This window comes from Telmatherina bonti (genome assembly GCF_933228915.1).
Source record: "Telmatherina bonti genome assembly, chromosome: 6".
Lineage (NCBI taxonomy): Eukaryota > Metazoa > Chordata > Actinopteri > Atheriniformes > Telmatherinidae > Telmatherina > Telmatherina bonti.
The window spans coordinates 22,178,662-22,184,868 of NC_136624.1; the positions used below are offsets into that span (position 1 = coordinate 22,178,662).

General features: G+C 37.9%; 1 protein-coding gene across 1 annotated transcript in view; it reads right to left on the bottom strand.

The window, feature by feature from the left end:
- Positions 1 to 2,265, bottom strand: part of LOC306757628 (synaptotagmin-2-like) — a gene marked incomplete at its 3' end in the record, with an annotated part of 35,139 nt that extends 32,874 nt beyond the window's left edge. Inside the window, exon 1 of the mRNA XM_079242739.1 lies at positions 2,149 to 2,265. The remainder of the gene's footprint in view (positions 1 to 2,148) is intronic.
- Positions 2,266 to 6,207: the final 3,942 nt, after the last annotated feature.

Genomic DNA, 6,207 nt, shown 5'->3' on the forward strand with positions numbered 1-6,207 from the left:
CTGGAAATATCTGGGATATTAGATAATACTTAAAAAGCTGCTGGTCAGCAGGTTTCTCTTTTGCTGGTTCAGACCATAATTATCTGGTAAACAATGGCATTTTTATTTCTGTCACTTTGTACATATTTTACTATTTCCCATAATATGCAGTAAATATTCTTCAAATCTAAATCTACCAGTAGAGCATTTGTGGAACCTTTTACCTATTCTTATTGTTTCCAAAACAAAGTATTGGACTAGTCCAATGTTGCACTGAGAAGTCGTGCATTAGGGCAAATCCTGACGGATATCGAAGTACCTAAACAAACCTTGTAGCCAATCACTCAAATGCCATAGAAACATAAAACTAAAAAAGGGCCAACATGAACCTCAATAAATCTTTGGGACTAAATTTGTTTCAGTTGTGTCCATCTTGTAATATTTCTCAAGAAGAGTAAAAGCTTTCATTTCCACTATTCACCCTTTGAGCACCATCAGTATGGAAACATGATTTCACAGCATTCCAGTAAGCAGCAGAAGAACAATATATTGCCAGATTATCTGTGCAATCACGTTGGTAGCCTGGCTAAAAAGCTGTTTGGTATGGAAGCTACTTAGAGCAGACACGCAGCTAAATAATCACATCCAGAGAATACAGTGCTGACTTCATCAGTGGGAAGGAAGCACTGTCTGCAGAACTGTATGACTAATCTTCACTTTGCAGCCAAATGCTAATTCAGCAAAGAAACACAACATTAAGAGCAGCTTGACATTTTTTCCCTTTCTTTTGTCATTAATCCATTATCCTTCAGAACACTGAAAATTAATTAAACCTTTCAAAATAAAAGTATGTTTATTTTCTTCTCTTTTCACAATTTATCTCCTTTCTCTGGAATCAGCTACAAGGTGAAGAAGAAATGTGGAAACATCAACATTAAAAGTGCACATTCAGAAGAGTCTTTTCACTTGTTCTATTATGTTTACTTTACATAATGGCATCTGCAACTGAAATGGATTAAACCTCTTAACACATAGTGCAGCAAAAAACACACCAGTGTGTGTCAGCATGGGTGTGTGTGTGTGTGTGTGTGTGTGTGTGTGTGTGACATTTTTCAGCTACACGCCCCTCAGTTCACCTCTACTGATACCAAAAGGAAGTCCTCATTTGAAACACTGAGGAGTGTCCCACTCACAACACCCCCAGAGACTAAATAAAGTGCTGCATCACCTGACCCGCATCACAATCAGTTGAGAAAGCGCAGCTTATTCCCCTAAATCCCTTCTAATAAAACTGTTCTTAACCACTTAATTAATGAAAAAAACAGAAACGTATGCTCACATGGTGATAACGAAAAACAAAAAAGGAGTTAAAAACACATTTCAGGGTGCGTTTTTATAATCTTAGTGTCCATGAAAAGGCTGTAATGTGTGACATGTTTTGACACACATTATTAATGGTTCACTCTCTTCTGCTAGATTAAGTGAAAGCAATGATTCACCAAAACCCATTCAAACACAAGGCTGCAGTGGGCCAGTTTCATAGGAAGACTGGGACTCAGTTAAGCACTCAGAGGTCTGCACTAAAATGTAGGCCACAACTGCTGGCTCAGCAAATTTGACTTTGCGTGTTTTACTGTATAACAGTGAGGTGACTCCCATCATCTATCTATAGACTTGCACGCTGCAACTAATGCAGGTAAAAAAGAAAATAAGTTTTATGTCTATTTTAACCACTTTCTTTTCCTTTCAGAAAACATTTATCTCTTATGTTTAATCAATTTCCTTCTGCTTTTACCTCTTCAAAATACTGTTCAGGTTTTGCCCTCACTCTACATTTGTTGTTATTATGTAACATTATACTGCAGCACTACATGAGATTACGCACCAGGAACTGGGACTTACCAGCAGGCTTTAAAAAGTTCCGCTCTGGAAGATTTGCCTTTACTGCAAGACTCTGCAGGAGAGGAAACCAGCAAAACGCTAACACCGTCTGGTCTAATTATTCCTGAGCCATTTATTCTCAGTGTTTCACCCTGCAGAGCTCCCTCCCCTTCACACTCAGGCTGGATGTGTATAATGAGGCTAGGGGCCTCTGTGACAACCTGCCATGCAGCACAGCTGCTGTAATAGATGCTGCAGCCTTGGACAGAGTGGGAAAATGCTGCTTACCTTCAGAAGAGATGTGCTGCCTCTTAAACCAGGACAGGGAAGCAGAAAACAAGATCAGATGTGCTCTTGACAGGATAAAAGAAAAAAGAAAAAATCTTAACAATCTGCTCTTTGAATCGTCCCACCCTGAAAAAACATTGCAAAAAATAATAAACCCCTGTACTGGCTGGTCCCAGTATCACCTGAGGGTACTGTTTTCCAAGGAAACACTCACAAGCTGGACTTTTCTTAGATCAAGGTGATGCTGGTGTCAGATCAGAGAGGAAACACTCACTCAGATTAATACAGTTCTAACACTGAAATCAGCACAAGCATCAGAGCCAGTGCAGCTCCACTGCTGTATTTCCCGGCACTGTTCACTCATTGGCTGAGGAGCTGCTCAATAAAAACTCACTGTGTCATCAACTAGATAGGGAGGGGTAAGGCTTTCTTTGGCGCACTAACAACCCTGCTCCTCCTCTTTTCTTCCTTCGCACTATCGCTTTTTCCCCTCAGCACAGGCAGACGAGGAGTGCTGAGCTTTGAGAATTAGACGCAGGAAGAAAAAGGAGGGAGGTGCAAAAGCTAGAGAATCAATGAGTGATGAAAAGAAGAGAGGAAAATTGTAACCAGTAGCCTGCAACGTCTCACAGAGCCTGTTTTTTTTTTTTTTTTTGTTTTTTTTTTATGGTCTCTGCTGCAGAAACTGCAGGGACCGGAGTGCAGTGAGGTGTAAGGACCAGAGAGAGTAGAAGAGGAGGAGGGAGGGGACTGGAGAGGGTTACCAGTCCACTTTGGCTGGTCTTGCTGCAGTAAACAGTCAGCCAGATGGGAAGTTGGTTTTTTTGTTTTCTTTTAATACAGCAGGTTCAGCAGAAACACTACAACTACCAGTAGTCCCCCCCCGCCCTGCTTGTTCACAGGCACCTAACATGCACCTGCTGAATAATTTAGGAAAACAGAAGGTGGGATGAGCTGCTGGAGAAACACAGATTACTACTGCACTGTAGAGGAGATCATTTTTATTTTAAAGGGGAAAAAAAAAACTGTAAAATCCAATTAGTCCAAAAAAAAAAAAAAAAAAAAAAATCTAATGATGCATTTATATGTGAGCTTCTCTAAATCATCGTATGTCTTCACTCACAATTTACTTTTTCAGTTTAAGATTAAATGAAATTGACTTGAGGAATTTTCATTCTACCTGAAAGCAATATATCTGACAACTGGAGAGCTGCATCACACAATTGTGTTTCTTCCAAAAGAGATTTACTGTATTTCATATGTGGCTAAGTTGTCATAAGCAATTAAAGATAAACTGTTTTCATGAGCACCTTTCATCAAGATGGTGTTTAAAACAACCCCCTGATCCTTTACAGTTTAAATGTAAGGCAAATGAAAAGTGTGCTCTGTTGGTCCATCCAAATGATTTAGATGTGGAGCATTTGTTAATGAAAAGCAACGACAGGCCACTGGTGTGAGGGCCAATTTCACCATTATACTTATTAGAACTTCTGGGAACGGAGCCAAAACTGTCAAAAAAGGCAGCCATCGTTCCTTCAAGAGGGACACACCATTTTATTGCCTTTGGCGTCGCCCTTGATGAAGCAGTGACCAGGCAGCATTCAGAGCATCACCAACAGTTAGAGCACCCCCACATGATGTAGAGTCGCTGCATTACTGCCTTTTTTTTATTTATTATTAACTTTGCATCGAGCTCGGCTTGTTTGCTGCTATTTTCAGGTAGAGAATGACGGAGAAAATCTTTTTGATTGAATCTAATTAGACTTTAGCCAGAAGATACTTGGTCATTGTTTTATGCTGAATTTACCAGCAAGAAATGTTACTGAATGGAAGGAAGACAGAGAGGGGGGGTCTGCGGTCTGCGAGGCAATCGTAGACAAACTTTCATAAAGTTGAATCATACATAAAGTGGTGCTGTCACTGAAATTGTGATTATGATTCAAGAAAAATCATAGCATCTGTCTTATCTTGGTATTTTATGTGGACTTTTCAGGTCCTCATGGCGGCAAAGCAGCCACAACACGACCAAACTAAATAAATGCAATCTTTTTCTTCATATTTTGCTTTCAAGAAGCCAAAATCATTTGTAATCTTTTATTTAGTCTTAAGAAACAGTTCTCCAGGCTGAGTGAAGGCCTTTTGAAGTTTTTTGGGACATTAATTGGCTGCTTGTTACAGTAATTTTGGTCCATTGTTTCCCAGTACTTTTGTTAAAATCAGCCAAAACAAAAGAACCTTTTGTTCCACTAAGGCAGAGGACACCCTAACCAAAAGGATGAACTGATATTGACTTGCTTTTATAACAGACAACTAAGCAAAGAGCATTGCTTTTCTGGAACTATATGAATAAATGAGAGGTTGCTGAAAACTTTCCCACAGTGACATAAATGTGTCAAACTCAGTAGGAAAACTTCTAACCAAATGTTTGGGTAGGTAACCTCAATATCTGTTTGGATGTTTTACTAAGCATCATGAACTTTGAACTGTTACTGCTTCTGGAAATGTAAGTGGATTATGAATTATTGGAAGTAAACCTGAAGACAAGCGAAATACAAATAATCTCAACAAACTCTCACCGAAACATCAGTTAACTGATATTAAAGTGATGGTGTTGCTGTAAAAGTTTACTGTAAATTATTCAAATTAGGGCACTTCATTATAACATAACACTTCAAATGTTTCATTTTTTAACAGTATCATATCTTATGCCAACAACATATTTCTTAAGTTTGGACAAGAAAAAGTTAATAACTTTTGTTGAATTTCAAGCTGAACTAAGTTTACTATCTTTCAATGACTTGAGAGGATTTATTCATCTATGTTAAAAACTGTGAAAAGTTTGAAGGAATCTCTGTCGTGTTGAAGATGCTGAGGTCAGCGAGACAAAGGGTATACGGACCACTTAGGTACTAGGTTAGTAGTAAAACTGTAATTATTGTTCTTTCATCACTTATTTATTATACTGAAGAAACATCCAGGTGTGGTACAACATCATTCAAAGGAACAAATACTACAAGGTGTATCCAAGCTCACTAAAACGTGTCCCTGGAGCTGAGACCCAGTGATCAGTTTCTGAATAATTATTTATCCATATTTCCAAGAGCTTTGAAACATGAAGAGGTAGCTGCAGATAACCAGAGATACACATACTGCGATAAAGTGAAAAAAATGTATCAATACTTTAAAACACTTTACGCTTTTCTTCATCCAGAATTTCTTTTCTTTTTATAAGTGCGCAGGTTTTGTCATGTCTTGGGAATGCAAAAGCGCACAGATAATTTGGTAGCATGATTTCATTGTAAACGGATGTAAGAAGATTGATTAACAATCCAGACTTGGATCTAAAACAGCTAATTACAAAATGCAAACCACAAATTGGTCCTCAAATTCTCTCAGTAGTTTCTGCCTTTCAAAATTACAGCAGTTTCTACATTATACCATCTGATATATAATAACACTCTTTGATCAGAAAAATAGCTCTGTTGTTATCAATATTTTACAGGGCCCTTATTTCATATTTGTAAGATGGGTACATTTTCATGTTTTTTGTTTTTTTTTTTGTTTTTTTATGTGTAGGAATATAAATTTGAGTTTAACAATGAAAACACTGATATTAAATATATATTTCTGGAAGGTAATGTATGTACATTTGAAATCACATCAGATTTTAGTGGTTTTCATGCAGGGTCTTAAACTTTCCTGTGTGTAGGATCTAATTTAGGAAATCTCTTGCTCCATGACCCTTTAGCTGCATGTCAGCATCCAGGGACCTCTTGGAAATAGGTCTCAGATCCAATATGGCATGTTGGCTTCAGGTTAAAACTGCACCTCCCATATCATAGAACCACCTTAAAACAACAGAAAACAAAAGCATTAATTCATATCACTGAAAATAATTCAAACAGGCAGTTAACTATATTGACTTTCTAGCTATCCAAAGATTTTAGTTTTTACTTTGAGGGAAGACTTTTCTTAAGAGCTTGCTTACAGGTGTCGTTACACGACTAAAGCACTAGAGGCCACCATACTCAGAGTATTTTCTTTATATTTTTCAAACTG